The 23,376-nt window shown below is 38.1% G+C and overlaps 1 protein-coding gene and 1 non-coding gene across 4 annotated transcripts in view; both read left to right on the forward strand.

Moving 5' to 3' along the window:
* The window catches only part of LRBA (LPS responsive beige-like anchor protein), a 742,045-nt gene that overhangs the window by 37,959 nt on the left and 680,710 nt on the right, over positions 1-23,376 (forward strand). The window lies entirely within an intron of this gene.
* Positions 20,527-20,645, forward strand: LOC135277828 (5S ribosomal RNA). The gene has a single exon (XR_010345411.1). It is a non-coding gene; the product is annotated as a 5S ribosomal RNA (ribosomal RNA).

A 23,376-nucleotide genomic window follows, 5' to 3' on the forward strand; every position in this document is an offset into this window, starting at 1 on the left:
AAATATAGTCATGCCACTCCCATGTGGCTTTAAGGTTTCCACTGAAAAGTTGGCTGCTGGAGCTCCATTGTATGTTATTTGTTTCTTTTCTCCTGCCCCTTTTAGGATTCTTTCCTCATTCTTGATCTTCGGGAGGTTGATTATTAAATGCCTTGAGGTAGTCTTCTTTGGGTTAAATCTGCTTGGTGTTTTGTATCCTTCTCATACTTGAGTATTAATATCTTTCTCTAGATTTGCAAAGTTCTCTGTTATTATCCCTTTGAATAAGCTTTCTATCCCTATCTCTTTCCCCATTTCCTCTTTGAGGACAATAACTCTTAGATTTGTCCTTCTGAGGCTGTTTTCTAGATCTTGTAGGCATACTTCATTCTTTTGTATTTGTTTTTTTTGTTTTTGTCTCCTCTGATTGTTTATTTTCAAATAGTCTGTCTTCAAGCTTACTAATTCTTTCTTCTGCTTGATCAATTCTGTTAAGAGACTGATGCATTCTTTAGTATGTCAGTTTCATTTTTCAATTCTCAAATTTCTGCTAGATTCTTTTTAATATTTTATCTTTTTGTTAAATTTATTTAATAGAATTCTGAATTCCTTCTTTTTTTATCTTGAATTTCTTTGAGTTTCCTCAAAATAGCTATTTTTAATTCTCTGCCTAAGAGGTGACATATTTCTGTTTCTCCAGGATTGGTCTCTGGTTCTTTATTTAGTTTTTTGGTGAGGTCATGGTTTCCTAGAAGGTGTTGATGCTTGTGGATGTTTGTCAGTGTCTGGCCATTTATTTCAGTCTTCACAGTCTGTGCTTGTTTGTGCCAGTCTGTCTTGGGAAGACTTTTCAGGTATTTGAAGGGACTGGCTGTTGTGATCTAAGCTGTATCTGCATTAGGGGGCATCCCAAGCCCATAATGCTTTGGTTCTTGTAGACTTACAGAAGTACCGCCTTGGTGGTCTTAGATAAGATCTGGAAGAATTCTGTTGGTTACCAGGTAGAGACTCTTGTTTTCTTCCATTACTCTGTCTCAAACAAATGGTGTATGTGTCTCTCTCTGTGCTGAGTCACTTGGAGCTAGGTATAGGGAGACACAAGTACTTATGTGGCCCCCACAATTGGGACTGTGCTGGGTCAGACCTGAAGCCAGCACAGCACTGGGTCTCACTCAAGACCTTCTGTAACCTGCCTGGCTACTGTCTATATTGACTCAAGGCCCTAGGGCTCTACCATTAGTAGTTGGCAAAGTCAGTAAGGCTATGTCTTTCCCTTCAGGGTAGCATGTTTCCTCAGGCCCTTCACAGGTCAAGAGAGGCCATCCAGGAGCCAGGGAGTGGAATAAAAAGTCTTAGAAATCTGACTGGTGCTCTATTCTGTGGCTAAGGTGTTGCTCAGTCTTTCCCACTCTTCCCTTCTGTTTCCATAGGTAGAGGAGCATCTCCCCTTAGCCACCACCACCACAGACCCATGAGGCATACTGCCAGGCTGCTGCCAATGTTGACTTAAGGCCTAAGGACTCTTCAGTTAGCTTGTGGTGAATGCTGCCAGGCCTGGCACTCACACTTTTGGGCAGTGGGCTCTCTCCTGGCCCGGGGCACATCAAGAAATGCTGTCCAAGAGCCAAGACTTGGAACTGGGGATCTCAGGAGCCGCCTTGGTGCTTTTCACCACTGTGTCCAAGGTGATTCCTGATGCCAGAATGTCTCAGAGTCTCACCCAAGGCCCATGGCATGCTACTTGGAAGTTGTTTCTGGTTCTTCAGGGCTCAAGGGCTCTTTAGTCAGCAAGTAATGAATCCTGCCAGGATTGGGTCATTCCCTTCAAGGCAGCAGGTTCCCTTCTGGCCCAGAATATGTATAAATATATTGCCCGAGCTAGGACCCGGAATGGTGTCCTCATGATTGCCTGATTTCCTATCCAATTGTGGCCAAGCTAGTATCCAAGATGCTAGACAAAGTCCTCTTAACTTTTCACTCTCCTCAGGTGGAAGGAAGGAGTTACTTTTTTTGTTGCCAGCTCTGCTGGCAGAAGTTGGAGAGGAGTGGTGCAAGTACTTTCTTAGCTGCTCCAGCTGGGGTCTTACCAGGTTACATGCCTCTCATGTCCACTGGCTCAGCACAGCACTAGGACTTGCCTAGGAATTTCAGTCCTTGTGGCCTAGACTGCCCTTCAAATTTATTTAGAGGCCCCGAGCACTTTTACCCACCATGGAGAGGCTTGTTAATACTCAATTTCCAATCACTGGGATGCACAATTTTCTTCTGGCTAGGACCAGTCTAAATACTCTCTCTGTAGGTGGATGTTGGCTTATTTTAATCTTGTTCTGCTTTCTGCTGTGACAGGGCAGCACTGTTGAATGCAGGATCCCATCATCAGTGCACTCTCCCACTCTCAAGTGTGTAGGTTCTCCATGACACACAGCTGCTTTTGGGGGGATGGGATGGGGGTATTCTCAGCAATTCAGAACTGTTTTGCTTACCTTCTTCAGTGTCCCTTTCTGTGATGCGAAGTTAAAACCAGGTACTGTGATTGCTCACCTTAATTTTTTTTTTTTTTTTTTTTTTTTTTTTTTTTTTTTTGAGACGGAGTTTCGCTCTTGATACCCAGGCTGGAGCGCAATGGCGCGATCTCGGCTCACCGCAATCTCCGCCTCCTGGGTTCAGGCAATTCTCCTGCCTCAGCCTCCTGAGTAGCTGGGATTACAGGCACGCGCCACCGTGCCCAGCTAATTTTTTGTATTAGTAGAGACGGGGTTTCACCATGTTGACCAGGATGGTCTCGATCTCTTGACCTCGTGATCCACCCGCCTCGGCCTCCCAAAGTGCTGGGATTACAGGCTTGAGCCACCGCGCCCGGCCTTAATTTTGTTTTTTATGAAGGTGCTTTTTTATGTACCTGGTTGTTAAATTTGTTGTTTCTGCATGGGAGGGATGATCAGTGAAGGCTTGTATTTGTCCATCTTTCTCTGCCCTCTTTAATTTCTTTTAAAAAATAACTTAATAAAGATTAGTAACATATATAACATATATATTTGATTAGATTTAATAACATAGTTTAGTATTCAGTAACCCATATATAATTTATAATTAATATATCTATGATCTGACTACTTAATTTTTTGCCAGTAGGAGTATGTTATCAACTGTTTGGCAATCATTCATCTAGAGGACGAATCAATTCTGTGTTCAGGGAAGAAATTTGAGCTCTGCATCATTAGTGAAATTTATTTGTTTGGGGACAGCTCTTCTATTAGTTTGTTTGACGTTTGAGTTTATGGTGATGCTATATTAGAAGTAATTTATATATTTCAACAAATTTGTCTAGTCAGTCAAATATTTTTCTGGCTCAGTCTCTTTCTACTCTCCCCCCCCTTTTTTTTATTCCAAGACAGAGTTTCACTCTGTCACCTAGGCTGGAGTGTAGTGGCATGATCTTGGCTCACTGCAACCTCTGCCTCCCAGTTTTGACGATTCTTCTGCCTCAGCCCCCCGAGTAGCTGGGATTACAGGCATGCGCCACCATGCCCAGCTAATTTTTTAATTTTTATTTTTAGTAGAGATGGGGTTTCGCTGTGTCAGTCAGGCTGGTCTGAAACTCCTGACCTTAAGCAATCTGTCAATGTTGGCCTCCCAAAGTGTTGGGATAACAGGTATGAATCACCACGCCTGGCCTCTGTTCTCCTTTTTAGATTTTTGGATACTGTCCTATATTTCCATTGAGATTATTCATTTTTCTCAATCTTGTCTTTTTCTTTTTCAGATTAAATAATTTATATTGATTTCTTTTTTATATTCATTGATTATTTTTTCTGTCATCGCCATTCCATTAACGCACCCATCTAGGCTTAATAGATTTTTTTTACTTCTTAATATTTCCTAATGATTTTTTACTTCTAAATTTCCTCCATTGAATACCTCTATTCTGTCTTTCCATTCATTTCTTTTTTCTATACCCTTTATCTTTTTTCTTTTCTTTTTTTTTTTTTTTTGAGACAGAGTCTCGCTCTGTTGCTGAGGCTGAAGTACAGTGGTGCAATCTCGGCTCACTGCAACCTCCACCTCCAGGGTTGAAAGGATTCTCCTGCCTCAGCCTGCCAGGTAGCTGGGATTACAGGTGTGCATTATTTCTATTTTTAGTAGAGACAAGATTTTACCATGTTGGCCACGCTGGTCTTGAACTCCTGGCCTCAAGTGATCTACCTGCCTTGGCTTCCCAAAGTGTTGGGATTACTGACATGAGCCACTGCGCTCAACTAGTTTACCTTTACCTCCTGAAGCATGGTTATAATATTGATAGCTGCTTTAAACTCTTTCTGTGGTAGTTCCAGCATCTGATTAATGGAGGTTTGTTTTTATCTGTTTGTTATTGTTTCTCTTGAAATTCATATTTTTTTGATTTTTTTGTGTGTCAAGTAATTTCTGGATTGTATTTCTGATTTTGTGAAAGTTGGTAGACTCTGAGTCATGCTATATTCCTTGGAGAAAGTTAATTTTTTTTTTTGTTTGTTCAGCAGGCAATCAACCTGATTAGGGTCGGACCACAAGTTTTGGCTTGCTTTCTCTATTTAGTGATTTCAATATCAGTTCAGTTTTCAAAAGCTTTGCCTTGCTTTTTTGGGGGAGTTTGTCCTGTGCATATGCCACTGAGGAGCTAGTCTGGGATTTGAGTTCAGTTCTCAAAGGTTTTTGCTTTGCTGGTTTGAGTCTGTCATATGCTTAGCACAGGGATGAGTCTTGTATCTGTTTATGGAGAACTTGCTTCTCTTCATGACTTTCCTACCCTCTCCAATCTTTTCCCAGTTTGTCTGGCTTGAAAGACAGGGTTTGTGTCATTGTAGCTACCCCTTCTATTGCTCAGCTGTACAGTTCTTTCAAGGCAGAGTCAAAACTTGTTTTTAAACATTGCAATGGTAGTATAGTGTAGGCTTTATTCGAGTCCTTGTTTAGTTGTACAACTAAAGCTTAGTCTAAAGCCTTGGATGTTTCAGATCTTTCTACTTTGAATAGAATTCAGACTTCTCTTAGCCCTGTTGTGACCTGTAGAATTGTTCAGCTTGTAAGAATCTCAGTAGTTGTTCTTCTCTTGATGGTGTTCTAATTCTCACCCAAAGCCCATGCAGTTTAGTATTCATCCAAATACTCAAAGGGACCACTACTACTAAGATTTCTAGAGCATTTATCAGGTAACTTTGTTCTCTGGTACTCTACTCCTTGAATTCCAGCCATCTCAGCCTCCCTGAACTCTGATCTGTGTCTCTTCAACTCATTAGAATGATGGCTGTCTCAACTCAGTGGTCTCATTGTCTCAAGGTCACATTGAGTTGAGACCTTGTTTGTTTTTGCGCTTTCAGTGATCACAGTCCAAAGAATTGTTTTATGTATTTTGTTTAGTTTTCCAGTTTATGGTGAGAGATCAAATCTGGTGTCAGTTACCCTTTTATAGCCAGTGGCAGTACTTTGCATACTGTACTCATTGTTATTTTGCCTGCTGAATGTGAATATTTTCATGAATCAATGAGTATGTCTTACATTTGTTCTTTTACATAATAGCTGCTTGATTAATGCTTGTTGATAGATTCATTTGTAGTGATCCATTTTTGTGTTGTGCTCTTTTAAACTTTCCTGCACTGCTGTTGCTCAAGTTTCTTTTGCTTTTTCCTTTTTGTAGAGATAGGGTCTTGCTGTGTTGCCCAGGCTGGTCTTGAATTCCTGGGCTGAAGTGATCCTCCTGCTTCAGCCTCCCAAAGTTCTGGGGTTACAGGCACGAGCCACCATGCCTGGCCATGAGTTGGCTTCTTTAAAGAGAATTAAATAGCCTAACTGGCAAAAAACCCACACCAATTTTTATTTAGGCATCCTTTTATCTTATATGTAATCACCTAAGTTATTAGAACAGAATTATTAGAAGATTTTACTCTATATTATACACATTTGATTCTATACATTTTGCTTCTTTTGAAATATTAATGTAGAACAAGATTGAACTTGGTAACAAGACTGATTATTATAATTTAAAAAATTTTAATTTTGAAAATAGAGACAGGGTCTCACTATGTTGCCCAGGCTGGTCTTGAACTTCTGGCCTCAAGTGATTCTCCTTTCTTGGCTACCCAAAGTGCTAGGATTACAGGTCCCCATCACTATGCCTGGCTAAGGCTAATTATTGATGGTTTTTTTGAAGGACAATTTTTGTTCTCAAAGTTTGATACTCCTTCTAACACTATTAGAAGATACTTGATCTAACTATTAATTTACAGAAAGTGAGTTCATGTAATCTGAACCAAGAGAGAATGTGACACTGAAGCACTTCAGTGAGTGTATGTTGCTATTGGATGAAATTTCAGGTAGGAAATAACTGCACTGTTTAGTATCAGGTAGTCCAGTTGATATATTCCACTTGATTGCTTTTAGAAAATGAACTTTTAAATGAAGAGCCAGGAAAGCTAGCAAAGATTGCTTTAGTCTTAAAGTAGTACTTGTTTTTCTTTGAATAGGAAATGCCTTTCCTTTTAAATGCACAACATTAGAGGAAATGTGAAATATGGTTTTTAAAACATTTCTTCTGACTTTTAAAAATTGATGTAAGTAATTTTTTACATATTTATGGTATACCTATGATATTTTGTTACATGCATAGAATGTTATAATGATCAAGTCAGGGTTCTTAAAATGGAAAATTTGTATCTCTATATGAGTTGGTTTATGTTGCTGAGTGCGGTGGCACGTGCCTGTAGTCCCAGCTGCTTGGGAGGCTGAGGTGGAAGGATCGCTTGAGTCTAGGAGTTCTGGGCTGTAGTGTGCTGTGCCAATCGGTGTCGCACGAAGTTCAGCATCAATAGGGTGACCTCCTGGGAGCGGTGGACCACCAGGTTGCCTAAGGAGGGGTGAACTGGCCCAGGTAGGAAATGGAGCAGGTGAAAACTCTGGTGCTGATCAGTAGTGGGATCGCGCCTGTGAATGGCCACTGCACTTCAGCCTGGGCAACACAGAAAGACCCTGTCTCTTTAAAAAAAAAAAAGAATTGGTTTATGTTATGTTACTTTTAGATTTGCTGAATCTACTTAAAAGCCTACTTTTTCTTTTTAATTACTATTGAACTTTTTTTTTTTAATAGTTTTGGATTTCGCTTCTATTTAACTCTTCTACAGTGTTTGTTTTATTAGAATCATTTTACATCTCCTACCCTTATATTTGTTGAGGCTATTTAAATACTGGCTTAAATATTATCTCTGTTTGTTTAAAACCCTTGTTAACTTTTTTAGGATATATGTGCAAAATTTGAAATTTTAAAAGAAAGTTTTATGATTAAACCTTTACTAAGTAGCTTGGTTTTTTAAAGCTCTTACAAAGGCTGGTTTTACACGTACTACTTCAAGTGCCCATGAGATGGTGCTCAGTAGTTTCATTTTTGGAGCACTGGTTTTTTTTTTTTTTGAGACAGAGAGAGTCTTGTTCTGTCGCCCAGGCTGGAGGGCAGTGGCACGATCTTGGCTCACTGCTCACTGCAACCTCTGCCTCCTGGGTTCTAGCAGTTTTCCTGCCTCAGCCTCCTGAGTAGCTGGGATTACAGGCGCGTGCCACCACGCCTGGCTAATTTTGTATTTTCAGTAGAGACGGGGTTTCACCATGTTGGTCAGGCTGGTCTCGAACTCCTGACCTCATGGTCCACCCACCACAGCCTCCCAAAGTGCTGGGATTACAGGCATGAGCCACCGCGCCTGGCCGTAGAATTGTAATTTTTTTTTAAGATGCTTATAAGAGAATCTGTAAACATATTGTGCTGTAAATTTCTAATTATTTTTCTCACTATTTATGGAATGGAGGTATATTATGCTGGCATACCTTTGTGCATTATTTTCTCCCTAATCTGCATGTTATCTTATATACCACATTGATTTGCTGTAAGTTTTCAAATGATGATACATTAAACACATCTCAATTTTTGCCTTCTTTCTTTAACATAAGCTTCAGATGGCATATCTGTTTTTTTTAATAGCATGTAAATTCTTTTCCCTTCCTCTTTGGGCCAAACCTGTAACTCTTGTAAAACAGTAAATAAAATTTAGAGCTCTTAATGTTTCATTTGTTTATAGCTATTTGCTACATAAAAGTTAGTATGAAATATATCTTATGATTAGAAAGAGAATAGTTTTTTGTGATCTAAGTATTCTGTACTGAAAGCATTGTTAGTTCTTTGACTTTATTTATTTCACTATAGATTTTATTAAGACGTGAGGAGCCAAGTATATCTCTGGATTGTCACCCTTATGCCAAATATTCCTTTTGCAATTATTGAACTTTTATCAAGTTTGTGTTGTTTTGAGTTGGGGAAAGAGAAGATGGCTTGGATGAAGTTAGAAGCAGAATTATTCCAAGTAACATAACGAAAATGCTTAGATCCCTGAAGGATTCAGACTGGAATGGCTTACATCATGGCCCTACAGCTAAAACAATCATTATATCTGACAGTATGTGTCTGATTGCCTAATCTTTGTCATGTGCCACTCTGTATGAAATTGGGCACCATGATTCACATCCCTGCCAGGACTATTTTGAAGTAAGGAAAGATTTCCTCAAAGGAACCAGAGGAAGGGAAATGTGAAATTATGCTTGCCAGAGAAAAGTGGTAGCAATCATAACTAATACGTTGCCTCTAAGGGTTGTAACAAAGATAAGATGAGTGAGCACACTTTGACATATTCTGTATACTGTATAGCTTTCTAACAGTTTTGTTTTGAAGTTTTCTTTTTGAGAGGCAGTATCTTGCATGGAATCAAATAGACTTTCAGTTTGACTCTTAGGTCTGTCACTTCTTGGGCTTATGATCTTGGTCAAGCTATACAATCTTTCTGATCTAGTTACTGTATCTTTAAAATGAGAGTAACAGTATCAGTTTCATAGGTCTTTTAGAATCTTTGAAAATAATGCTCAGCATGTAGCAGGTGCTCACCAAATGCAGTATTCCTTCTCAGAAGCTTACATTCTGATTGAAACAAGACTCATATAAAGATAACTAATAATCCAGGTACAGTCATACCACCCTGAGCATACCCAGCCTTGTCTGATCTTTGAAGCTAAGCAGAGTTAGGCCTGATTAGTACAGGAATACCTTGGAGATACTGCAAACTTGGTTTGAGACCACTGCAATAAAGTGATGAATATGAATCACACATATTTTTTGAGTTTTCCAAGGTATATACCCCCCCTCGCCACACGTATATGTATATGTGTGTGTGTGTGTATATATATATATATATATATACACACACACTTTTTTTTTTTTTTTTTTTTCCTGAGACAGGGTCTTGCTTTGCTGCCCAGGCTGAAGTGTAGTAGTATGATCATGGCTCACTGCAGCTTCAACCTCTTGGGCTTAAGTGATCCTTCCACCTCAGCCTCCCAGGTAGCTGGGACTACAGGTGTAGGCCACCATGCCCAGCTAAGTTTTTACTTTTTGGTAGAGAGAGGGTCTCCCTGTGTTGTCTAGGCTGGTCTTAAACTCCTGGGCTCAAGTGATCTGTCTGCCTTGGCCTCCCTAAGTGCTGGGATTACAGATGTGAGCCATTGCACCCAGTCTGTTAGGTGTATAATGCCATTATGTCTAAAAAAAAAATGCACACACCTTCATTAAAAATTACTTTAGGGCCAAGCGTGGTGGCTCAAGCCTGTAATCCCAGCACTTTGGGAGGCTGAGGCAGGCAGATCACCTGAGGTTGGGAGTTTGAGATCAGCCTGACCAACACCCCCATCTCTATTAAAAATGCAAAATTAGCCGGGCGTGGTAGCACATGCCTGTAATCCTAGCTACTCAGGAGGCTGAGTCAGGAGAATCATTTGAACCTGGGAGGTGGAAGTTGCAGTGAGCCGAGATCGCGCCATTACAACAGGAGCGAGACTCTGTCTCAAAAAAAAAATAAATAAATGCTAACAATCATCTGAGCATTCAGAGTGTCCTTCTCTTTTGGTGTTGGGGGATTTTGCCTTGATCAGGGTGGTGGTAGCTGAGGTTTGGAGTGGGTGTGAAAACTTGTTAAAAAGGACCACAATGAAGTTTGCCCTCAATTGATTGACCTTTCTTTTCTTGTCTTGAAAGGTTTCTCTGTAGCATGCAATGCTGTTCAATAGTGTTTTATGAATGGTAGAACTTATTTCAGAATTGGAGTCAATCCTCTCAAAATCTGCTATTGCTTTATCACTAAATTTATGTAATATTCTAAATCCTTTGTTATTTCAACAAGGATCATGGTGTCTTCACCAGTTGTAGATTCCATCTCAAGAAACTGCACTGGTATTTTTTCATTTCACTCTGTCACCCAGGCTGGATTGCAGTGGTGTGATCATGGCTCAGTAGCTCAAACATCTTGGGCCAAAGTGATCCTTCCATCTCAGCCTCCTGAGTAGCTGAGACCATAGGTAAGCACCACCACATCTGGCTGATTTTGCATTTTTTATAGAAATGGGGTTTCCCCATGTTTCCCTGACTGGTTTTGAACTCCTGAACTGAAGCAATCCTCCTCTCTCAACCTCCCAAAGTGTTGGGATTACAGCTGTGAGTCACCCTGTGTGGCCTGAAATTTTTCCTGGTTTGAAATATGGGTCATTTTTTTTTTCCTATAAATGTCCATTTCAACATATGTGGAAAAAATACTGAATTCCAATTTAATGCTTTAATTGAATTGTTTATCATTCCTCTGTGATTTGAGATGGCACCTGAATGAAAAACAGAAAAACCATGGTGCATACAGGTTAAGAGTGTGGACTTTGGAGCTGGATTGCCTAGGTTGAAATTCTAACAGCATTATTTCTTGCCTCTGAGATCTTGGGCCAGTTATTTCATATGTCTATGCCTCAGTTTCCTCAAATAAAAATACAAGATAATAATTGTACCTATCTCATGGAGTAGTCAGACATTTAATAGTCATAAGATTCTTAGTGTCTGGCACAAATAAGTGCTCTAAAAATTTCTGTTATGGTATGATAATTTCCTGCTGTATTTGGCACTATGTGTGGACTTTCTGTTCCGTTCTTCATCTAGCAGACATTCATCTACTGCTACTGCTCTTTTTTAAAAAGTTATTTAATTTTATATTATGTTTTAATCTCTGATAGAGCTAGCTTCCCATTGTTGTACTTCTTTTTTTACAGCTTCCTGGCTATTTCTGTTTGCTTAATTTTCCTAGAGAAATTTAGAGTCAGCTTGTCTACTTGCTTCTCGTCTATCCTCTTACCCCTTCTAATTTGCTTCTCGTCTATCCTCTTGCCCCTTCTAATAAAAATAATAAGACTGGTATTTTTAAAAGTAGTTTTGTTTGTTTTTGAAATTCATTTTCTGGAGCTGTTAAATCTTTTGAAATATATCAGTGTTGCTTTTTCTAGACTTTGTTTTTTTCTGGCTAATCTCTTGTTACAAAATTTTTTGACATGTTTAAGCTGTTTTTTCTTTCTTAGCTCTAAGTTTTCTTGGGATATAATGGATGCCTTGCAGTATTTCTCTTCAGCTTTTATGCATAAGGCGATAGCATTTTAAGATCTCTTTGGTGAAGATTAGGCCTGCAAATATGAGTTCTTTTTAAGGACATTCTCTTGTTTAATTATTTCAGGTAGATTCAGTGATTCAAGAATGCATTTGTGAATGTGTCTATTATCCTCCTCCTTCACCTGTTTGAGCCTAGGCTTGACTCTTAACACCAAGGCAGTGGTTGGTGAGCTGAGGCCATCTACAGCTGAATCTCATCTACCACCACAGCCAATGGGGAAGGAGGGGGAAGGTGGTAAGGGTAGAGGGGTGTGATTGGCAATCAAAGCCTGTCTTCCCTATCACCATTAGGATGCAGTGGGTGTCCAAAGTGGCTGTACATAACTCAGCAGAGAGGTGGTGCCGTGTCCCCCAAGGCAGCTTGAGAGCACTATTATTGTTTTGAGGTGACTTACATATGAAGATTAGTTATGCATTAGAAGCTTCTTACAAGTCACTGAAAGAAATAAACATTATATGTATTTAATATAGGCTGTGAGTTGCAAGTTTACAAAAACTGAAACTACCTATTTTATGATGGAATTGTATTGCCTGAATATATTTTAAAATATGAAATTAACCATTTGACAGAACCTTCTCATAAAAATTTTTATTGTAAAACTATAACTATTGAAAACCAAGCCAAAACAAATATAAAACTAAAGAGCAAATAACCTTTAAACCACCACGTAGGTCAAGAAATAGAATTTTGTTAGCCATCCTAGAATTTCTCTAATTACAACTGCCTCTCTTCCTCAGATGTAACCTCTATCTTGACTTTTACAGTAATCACTTTCTTTTATTTATTTATAATTATATAATCTAAGAATACACCCCTTATCTATAATTTAGTTTTTCTTATTTTTAAAAAACATGTTTTTTTACATCTCAGATCATTCTATCTGTTCAAGGACCTGGACCTGTTGGCATTTAACATTTCCCACAATCTGGATTTTGTTGAGTGCATATTCATGATGTAGTTTAGCATGTTTTTGTGTCCTCTGTATTTCCTGCAAATTGGAAGCTGATTCCAGGAGATTTGGCTTCCATACCTTTGGCTAGACTCTAGGTGGTGCTGTGTTCTTTCATCAGGAGGCTGTTATGACAGGTTGTCTCTTTTTATGAAGTTATCAACTTGATTCTCAACATCCAGATCCATTAAATCACTGGAGTCTGAATAATGTTGATGTTACATATTTTTTCATGTATTAACTGGAATAGTCCTATGAAAAGATGTATTTAGTTATCCAGTGGTACAGTTAATCCACAGATAAGCTAGGCATGCTGGTACACACCTGTAGCCCCAGCTAGTTAGGAGGCTGAGGGAAGATTCCTTGAACCCAGTAGTTCAAGGCCAGCCTGGGCAACCTGGGACCCTGCTTCTTTAAAAAAAAAAAAAAAAAGATATGTATACATACATACACTTACACACATATACACACCCCTTATATGTATATTTATGTATACTTTAGATTTATAAATATATTTGTGTATTTTCTTTTATATATTTATATACTTTTTAATGTGTTCTTTATATATAACATATAAGTATATTAGATATATGTTATATAAATATTATATAAATATATAGTTGGAACAGGTTTATTCCTTTTATTTACTAGTTTTATAAGTAACAGCCATTTCTCTTCTTATCATCCTCCATAGGAGACCGAATTAGTTGTTATTGTCTTTTTGAAATATTATGAATTAATGGATTTAAAAATATTTTATTGCCATTATTACTATCTTTATTGAACCTCAGACTGTCTTTTATTTTTTGCCAGTAGGCACTTCTTCAGGTTGACAGCTGATTCCTTTTGGTATAACCCTACTAGACTTTGATAAGGTTCCTGCTATTTTTATGACAAGATATTTCAGGCTCATCTTTTCATATCTGGTTCCAGACCTTGAACCAGCTATGATATGGTTTGGCTGTGTCCCTACTGAAATCTCATTTTGAATTGTAGCTCCCATAATCCCCACATGTTGTGGGAGGGACCCAGTGGGAGGTAATTGAATCATGGGGGTGGGTCTTTCCCATGCCATTCTTGTGATAGTGAATAAGTCTCATGAGATCAGATGGTTTTATAAAGGGGACTTGCCCTGCACACACTCTCTTGCCTGCCACCATGTAAGACGTGCCTTTGCTCCTCCTTCACCTTCAGCCATGTAGAACTCTGAGTCTGTTAATCCTCTTTCATTTGTAAATTACCCAGTCTCAGGTATGTCTTTATTAGCAGCGTGAGAACAGAGTAGGACAGTAAATTGGTACTGGTAGGATGGGGTGCTGCTGTAAAGATACCTGAAAATGTGGAAGCTGTTTTGGAAGTGGGTAACAGGAAGAGGTTAGAACAATTTGGAGGGCTCAGAAGAAGGTAGGAAAATGTGGGAAAGTTTAGAACTTCCTAGAGACTTCATGAATGGCTTTGACCAAAATGCTGATAGTGATATGGATGATAAAGTCCAGGCAGAGATGGTCTCAGATCTCCATCTTGTTGGGAATTGGAGTGAAGATCATTCTTGCTATGCAAAGAGACTTGTGGCATTTAGCCCCTGCCCTAGAGGTCTATGGAACTTTGAACTTGAGAGAGAGGATTTAGGGTATCTGGAGGAAGAAATTTCTAAGCAGTAAAGCATTCAAGAGGAAGCATAGCATGAAAGTTTGGAAAATTTGCAGCCTGATGATGCAATAGAAAAGAAGAACACATTTTCTGAGGAGAAATTAAAGCCAGCTGCAGAAATTTGCATAAGTAATGAGGAGCCAAATGTTAATCACCAAGAAAATGGGGAAATGTCTCCAGGGCATTTCAGAGATCTTCACAGCAGCTCCTTCCATCACAGACCTGGAGGCCAGGGAGGAAAAAATGGCCTCAGGGCCTTGCTGCTTTGTGCAGTCTAGGGACATGGTGCCCTGCGTCCCAGCTGTGGCTGAAAGGGACCAATGTACAGCTCAAGCCATTGCTTCAGAGGGTGCAAGTCCTAAGCCTTGACAGGTTACATGTGGTATTGGGCCTGTGGGTGCACAGAAGTCAAGAATTGATGTTTGGGAACCTCCACCTAGATTTCAGAGGATGTATGGAGATACTTGAATGTCCAGGCAGAGGTGTGCTGCAGGAGTGGAGCCCTCATGGAGAACCTCTGCTAGGGCAGTGTGGAAGGGAAATGTGGGGTGCAAGCCCCTACACAGAGTCCCCACTGGGGCACTGGTTAGTGAAGCTGTGAGAAGAGGGCCACAATCTTCCAGACCCCAAAATGGGAGATTCACTGACAGCTTGCACTGTGCACCTGGAAAAGTTGCAGTCACTCAATACCAGCCCATGAAAGCAATGAGAAGTGGGTATGTACCCTGCAAATCCACAGAGGTGGAGCTGCTTAAGACCATGGGAACCCACCTCTTGCATCAGTGTGACCTGAATGTGAAGGTCAAAGGAGATCATTTTGGAGCTTTAAGATTTGATTGTCCCACTGGCTTTTGGACTTGCATGGGGCCTGTATGCCTTTTGTTTTGGCCAATTTCTCCCATTTGGAATGGCAATATTTACCCAGTGCCTGTACTCTCATTGTATCTAGGCAGTAACTAACTTGCTTTTGATTTTACATGGTTCATAGGCAGAAGGGACCTGTCTTGTCTCGGATGAGACTTTGGACTGTGGACTTTTGAGTTAATGCTGAAGTGAGTCAAGACTTTGGGGAACTATTGGGAAGGCATGATTGGTTTTGAAATGTGAGAATATGAGATTTGGACGGGGCCAGGGGCAGAATGATATGGTTTGTTTTTGTCTCTACCCAAATCTCATCTTGAATTGTAGCTCCCATAATTTCCACATGTTGTGGGAGGGACCTAGTGGGAGGTAATCGAATCATGGGGCCAGGTCTTTCCGTGCTGTTCTCATGATAGTGAATAAGTCTCATGAGATCTGGTGGTTTTATAAAGGGGGGTTCTCCTGCATGTGCTCTCATGCCTGTAAAGACATGTCTTTGTGCCTCCTTTGCCTTCAGCCATGATTGTGAGGCCTCCCCACTTATGTGGAACTGTGAGTCAGTTAAACCTCTTTACTTTATAAATTACCCAGTCTCAGGTGTCTTTATTAGCAGCGTGAGAACAGACTAATACAAGCTACTCCTTCAAGAAGCCCTGATTTTTAGTGAGAAATGGTATTTCAAGGCCACAGTCTGGGCAATAGGCATGTTCATTGTTACTGTGTTGGTCATTGTTCATACCTCTTTTCAGTACATAAAACTACACATACACACGTTACATATTTATGTGTGTGTGTGTGTGTGTGTGTGTGTGTGTGTGTATTCTAAGATAAAATACCTAATTGGTTCTTAGTGTTACTTCCATTAAGTCGGATGTTAGCTGTGGGATTTTTGTATATGCCCTTTATCGGGTTGAAGAAGTTTCTTTATATTCTTAGTCTGTTAAGTGTTTTTATAATGAAAGGTACTAGATTTTGTTAGATGCTTTTTTTGTCTATTGAGTTGATCATGTGGTTTTTCATTTTATGGTATATCACACATATTTCTTTTTGAATGTTAAACCAAGGTTGCATTCCAGGAATAAATCTCATGTAGTCATAGTATGTAACTATTTTTATATGTTTATGGATTTGTTTTGCTAGTATTTTGTTGAGGATTTTTGTGTTCATATTCATAAGATATATTGGTCTGTAGTTTTCTTTTTTGTGATGATTTTGTCTGATTTTGGTTTAGGGTTAGTACTGGCCTCATAGATTTACTTGGGACATGTTCTCTCCTCTTCAGTTTTTCTAAAGAGTTTGTGAAGAATTGTATTAATTTATCTTTAAATGTTACGTAGAATACACCAGTGAAGCAATACAGGTGGCTTTACTGGTGTATTCTACCTAACATTTAAATAAGCAAGTTTTTGTGTGTGTGTGTGTGAGTTGATTTTTTATTAGTAATTTAATCTCTTGTTGTAGATCTGTTTGTATTTTGTATTTCCTTTTGAGTCAGTTTCCATAATTTGTATCCCTCTGAGGAATTTGTTCCTTTTATCTAAGTTGTCTAATTATTGGCATACAGTTGTTCAGTGTTTCTTGTGTTTCTTTATAATCTTATTTATGTAAGGTTGGTAGTAATGCACTCTCTTTCACTTCTGATTTTAGTAATTTTAGTCTTCTCTTTTTTTCTTGGTTAGTCTAACTAAAAATCTGTCAATTTCATTGCTTTTTTTTTTTTTTAAAGAACCAAAGAATCCAGGTTATGTTGATTTTTTTTTTCTCCCTATTTAAAAAAATACCACTAGTTTTATATTGCTAATTGCATTTCATTCTCATTTGTTTTATTCATTTCTTTTGTAATCTTTATTATTTTATTCCTTTTACTTACTTTAGGTTTAATATACTCTTTGTTTGAAGTGTTTTAAGGTGGAAGGCTACATTATTATTATTATTATTATTATTATTATTTTTTTTGATGGAGTCTCGCTCTTCGTCCAGACTGGAGCACAGTGGTGTTATGTTGGCTCACTGCAACTTCTGCCTTGTGGGTTCAAGCGATTCTCTTGCCTCAGCCTCCCAAGTAGTGGGATTACAGGTGCCCACCACCCTGCCCAGCTAATATTTGCATTTTTAGTAGAGATGGGGTTTCACTATGTTGGCCAGGCTGGTCTCGAACTCCTGACCTCAGGTGATCTGCCTGCCTCAGTCTCCCAAAGTGCTGGGATTACAGGCGTGAGCCACTGTGGCCAGCCTATATTATTATTATTATTATTATGAGATGGGGATTTGCCTTGTGTTGCCCAGGATGACCTTGAACTCCTGGGCTCAAGCAGGCATGCCTAGTTGGACCACAGGTGGGTGCCACCAGATGTGGCTTGGCTCCTTCTCTTTATACATGTTCAAAGGTTATATTGTTGATTTGATATCTTTCTTCTATTTTAAAGTAGACATTTACAGTTATAGAAATTCCCTGTGAACACTGCTTTAGCTACATCCCTCAGTGTATTTTCTATTTTTCCTTTCCTTTTCTTTTTTTTTTCTTTTTTTGAGACAGGTTGTCACTCTGTCGGTCAGGCTGGAATGCAGTAGTGCGATGATGGCTCACTGCAGACTCTACCTCCCAGGCTCAGGTGATTCTCAAAGGTGTCCTGAGATGCTGGGACTACAGGCATGCACCACCACACCTGACTCATTTTTTAATTTTTTGTAGAGACAGGGTTTTGCCATGTTTCTCAGGCAGTTCTCAAACTCCTGGGCTCAAGTGATGCACCTGCCTCGGCCTCCCAAAGTGCTGGGATTACAGGTATATGCCACTGTGCCTGGCCTAATTTCTTCATTTCTTCTTTTATATAGGTTATTTAAGAGTGTGTTGTTTAATTTCTTTATAATTGTTGAGTTTCCAAAATTTATTTCTGTTATTGATTTCTAGTTTTATTCCCTTATGGTCAAATGATATACTTTGTATTATTTTTATTCTTTTAAATTTATTGAGATTTGCTTCATGGATGAGTAATATGGTCTCTCCAGGAGAATGAATATCCTATAGATGTTCGTGAGGTTAGCTGGCTTATAGTGTTATTCACTTCTTCTGTTTTTCATGTTGATCTTCTGCTGAGTTGTTTTATTATTAAAATGAGGATTACTTAACCTAATTTTAATTTAGCTAGCACATTATAGACTCTTCAGATAGAAATGATTATTTGTGATCCAATTGAAGAGAACTTATCAGGGTTATGTACACATTAACACTCTAGCAATGTGAACTTTGCTTATGTAAAAACAATTGGGGAGGTAGTAGAAGAAGACAAGATGGGGGAAGGGGTTGATGGAGAGAGATGAGGGGTCAGAGAAATAGACGAGGAAAGGAAACAAAATAATTGTAAGTGAGCAAGTGGCAGATGGACACATACACAGAGATATAAATGAATGCAGTAAGACTGGGAGGTAGTCAAGGCCCATGCTCCCATCTGTGTTCCAGGAGGAAGACATTCAAGCATACATGGAGAGACAGATACTCAGAGAGTAAAGCACAGATACACATCATTTCAAGAGAGACACACTCAAAGAAGGGATATGCAGACACTAATAACAAGAGAGAGATAGGTACAGAAATCCCTTCAAAACCCCCCCGCCCAAACACATAGACAAAGAGAGAGAGAGAGAGAGAAACAGAGACAACCTTATAGACAGTCAGGATGAGGCTCAGGCAGATATTGACAGACACAGGCAAAAAGACACGCCACTGGGAGGGAGAGAGAGAGAGACATGGACACACAAACAAACACACAGAGAGACATCTAGATAGAACACTGTGAAAATTTGAGCAGGAGACCTAATAAATTTAAAAGACTGACTTAGGAAAAACAGCTCATGAATGATGTAAACCTCATGAAACATGGCCTTTACTAGTTTGATTTTAAAAGTTTTTTTTTTTAATTGTTTAAAGTAGTATATGCTCATTTAAAAAAGTATGAAGTAAAAATGAAAGACTGATTCTCTGATTTCCCTCTCCTCAATCCACTTCTTTGAGGTAGCCATTGTAGATAGTTTATTATCTACCCTTCTAGGAACACACACCTTACATACATCCTACATATTTATATATGTTATCAGCATCTGTCTCCACCAGTCTCTCTCTCTAGACATATATATACACAACAGGTTATGTTATACATATCTGCTTTTTTTCCCTTTAACCATGTATCTTGAACATCTTTCCTTGTCCAGTCATGTGCATGAGTGGTTCTCAGTGACACTAGTACTGCTCTTTGGAGGTGTTTAGGAAATTTGGTGAGTATTTTTGGCTCTTAGAATGATTTGGAGTTGGTAGTGGACAGCTAGTGTTCTGGACTAAGGCTGCTAAGGACCTTGCAATGGAAGATACATTTGCAAACAGCAAAGTGTTATATTCTTTGTTCTTCTGAACTTATTAGACTTTAACTTCATTTTCCATATCAGTAGAAACTGTTTTTGAATACTTTTAACGTATGCTGAGTTTACTAGAAATATAAGTAAGCTTTAAAAGAAGGACAAATCATACTTTGTTTTATTTGGAACTTTATGAAGAAGTAAAAACCATGTCTAATTGGAATATCATAGTATTTGAGTATCTAATACACACCTGAATCACTGTACATTGTGTCTGTAACATACACTAATGTAGATTCTGTATATAGTTACCAGGATCTAACTACTTTATTATTTGGTTATTTACAAGGATTTATATATGGAAAAAACTACTGAAAAACATATTTTAATTATTTTTGTTTTTCTTTTACTATGGTTACTTTGTAGATTTTTGTTGTTGTTTACAGGTAGGTCTTATTATCTGTTGTATTTCCTCAAATCTAAGATGTGCCAAGTTGTAAGATTTGTCATTATTTTTATGCAACATTAAGCAAAAAACCCTGCAATTGTAATTTTAGGTGCCATTTATTATGGACACATTCTGATCTCTGATCTTTTTAAAGAATTGATAAGGCCGGGTGCAGTGGCTCACCCCTGTAATCCCAGCACTTTGGGAGGCTGAGGCAGGTGGATCACAAGGTCAAGAGATCGAGACCATCCTGGCTAACATGGTGAAATGCTGTCTGTACTGAAAATACAAAAATTAGCTGGGCGCGGTGTTGTTCACCTGTAGTCCCAGCTACTTGGGAGGCTGAGGCAGGAGAATTGCTTAAACTGGGAGGTCGAGGTTGCAGTGAGCCAAAATCACACCACTGCACTCCAGCCTGGCAACAGAGCGAGACACTGTCTCAAAAAAAAAAAAAAAAAAAAAAAGAATTGATAAAATGGAATATGTCACTTTTATTTCAGGTAAGTATAGGGGCATTACGAAGAATTTTTTTGTAAAAAGATGAGGTTGGGTCTGACATAGACTGTCAGTGGAGAACTATGCATGAAAATAAAAAACTTCATTTAAAAAAATTGCTATGTTATGTACAACTGTATATATGTGTGCCATAATTCAGCTAGTTCCTTCTTTTTTGTAATGAATTGGAATTTTCTTGTTGTAAGAGATAGAATCTTACATCAAAGTAGCTTAAGTATAAAAGAGAATGATCAGTCTACGGCCATACCACCCTGAACGCGCCTGATCTTGTCTGATCTCAGAAGCTAAGCAGGGTTGGGCCTGGTTAGTACTTGGATGGTAGACCGCCTGGGTATAACAGGTGCTGTAGGCTTAAAAAAAAAAAAAAAAAAAACTTTAAATTAAAAAAAAAAAAAAAGAGAATAATTAGTATGTAGGACCAGGCTAGATCATTGAATGAAGCTGCAAGAACTAGGGAAACTCTGGAAACGGAGTTGATATCACTGTTACAGTTAGGTCTTCTCTGTCCACATGGGAGGAAAGATGTCTGCTGGAAGCCTTCAATTTACATATTTCTCCTACTTTTGACCCAAAGGCCAAGAGCCCTTCTTTTCCACCTTATAAGTTAAAATCTTGGAAGTGATTTAGATTGGCCTGACTTAGATCAAAAATTCTCATTCTTGTGTTAATTGCCGTGACCAGGAGAATGGGGAACTATGTATGCCAGGCCTGGCTTAAGTGACCTCTCCGTGGCCTGGGTATGAGTTACTGAGACTTTCTTGCCAGAATTCCATAAATGGAAGAGGATGAAAGGAAGAGTAAATACAATACAGACAAAAACAACAATGTCTATTATAGTGGATATTTTGGTAATTTCCAGTTTATTTCCCTATTAATATAATCTCTGTTTTCACATCTGATAAATCTTCCTACCTAAGGATATTGGTATGAAATTATTGTAAAGATCTAAAAGTACATTTTTTTTGGTGGAGAAAACTTAATATATAGATCTTTCTTTCATATACCCTAAATTTTGCTGTTCTTCAAAGTAAGATTTGTAGAGTCTTCAAATTATGAACTATCAGATTTAACAATGTTTAAAAATACAGGTAGTTTGGACACATTGAGGGAATCATGACATAAAATATTTGAGGTACTAAAGTAATAATATATGTGATGCTATAGTTTTAAACCGTTGTAAACACATAAACTCAACTTGATTTGAATTTGAAATGCATGACATTTTGCTATCTCTTTCATATCCTGTGATGTTTGGGTCCAAGTAATGTAAGTTCAATGGACTTTGACTGGTTGTCACATAGTGAGAGATTTCTGATTTTTGAAATATGTCACTGCTATAAATCACTAGTTTGCTAGATTGAGCCAGCAAGCTATTAAAGAACATGACAGTATTTACTGTAGATAAATGCAAATTTAAAAAGGTTCTGTGTATGAAGGTTTAGATGATTTATTAGCCTTCAGTGCACACATGAATCTGAAGTTATGTAATGGATTTAGAAAATTTCATTTCCTGTTTGAAGGTTCAAATTTGCATATTTATTCTATAATGTAAGTATTAGATGTGAGTCAGTAGGATATATAGTTAATTTCGGTGTGATATCAATATATGCTTTATCTTTTTTGTATAGTACATGGCAAATGTTTTTTAAGGTGTAGGGCAAGTAATTAAATATACTTTTTCTTTTGGCTGGAGTAGGGAGGGAGGGGTAAGTAGAGAAGCTGAGATTATGTATGTCTGTAGGTGGCTTCAGAATTTGTGCTTATGAGAGTTTCCTTGCCTTTTAATTTGGCTCTCATTTTTCTACCAATTGAAGATTAATTTAGGTTAATATAATTTTCTTTTTAATGGGAAATAATTGGTGGAACAATTAATTCTATGACAATTTACACCTCACATAAAATTTCTTCTTTTTTAAAATTAGGTCTTTTATTTTGAGATAATTGCTGATTCACATGCAGTTGAAGAAATAATGCAGAGAAATCCTTTGTACTCTTTATCCGGTTTCCCGCAATGGGAAAATCTTGCAAAACTAGAACAATATTGACATTGGTATAATTAAGGTACAGAAAGATTCCTCCTGTTGCCCTGTTACAGCTATACGTACTTTCTTTCCTCTACTCCATCTTAATTCCTGGCAACCACCAATCTATTCTCAATATCTATATTTTCGTCAGTTGAAGAATCTCCAGAGGACTGTACCAACTTAAGAAAAAAACCACTCTCTTCTCTGGAAATTCTTCTAGATTGTTGTGTGTGTCCATAGTTTGTTCCTTTTTATTGTTGAATAGTATTTTATGGTATGGATGTACTACAGTTTGTTTAATCATTTAGCTGTTGAAGGACATCTGGGTGATTTCCACTTTTTGGCTATTACTAACAAAACTACTATAAATATTTGTATACAGGTTTTTGTGTGAACATAAGTTTTTATTTTTTCGGGAAAAATGCCAGGAGTGCACTTGCTAGATGGAATAGTAGTTTCATATTTAGGGTTTTTTCTTCTTTTTTTAAAAGACATTACCAAACTGTTTTTCACAGTGGCTGTGTCATTTTACCTTCCCACCAACAACATATGAATGATCTGGTTTCTCCGCATCCTCACCAGCATTTGGTATTGTCATTATTTTTTTAGTCATTCTGATTGATGTGTAGTGATATCCACTGTGGTTTTAATTTACATTTCTCTTATGCCTAATGATGTTAGACTTTTTTTTTCATGTGCTTATTTGTATTCTCTGTCTTCTTTGGTGAAATGTTAGTTCTTCTGCACATTTTCTAATTAGGTATTTTGTTACTCTCGACTTTTGAGAGACCTTATATTTTTAAGATATTATTCCTTTTTTTTTAAAGATACTATTCCTTTGTCAGATATGTAGCTTGCAGATATTTCCTCCTAGTTTATAGCTTGCCATTTCATCCTCCTAGAAGGGTTTTTTGGTGAGCAGAATTTTTAATCTTGATAAAGCCTAATTTATCAGTTTTCCCTGTATGGATCTTGCTTTTATATCAAGTCTAAAAACTTCTTGCTTGTCCGTAAATTCTTAAGATTTTCTTCTGGGTTTTTAAGAAAGTTTTATATTTT

The sequence above is a fragment of the Aotus nancymaae genome, unplaced genomic scaffold (assembly GCF_030222135.1).
Source record: "Aotus nancymaae isolate 86718 unplaced genomic scaffold, 86718_ANA_hifiasm-v0.15.2.pri h1tg000033l, whole genome shotgun sequence".
Classification (NCBI taxonomy): domain Eukaryota; kingdom Metazoa; phylum Chordata; class Mammalia; order Primates; family Aotidae; genus Aotus; species Aotus nancymaae.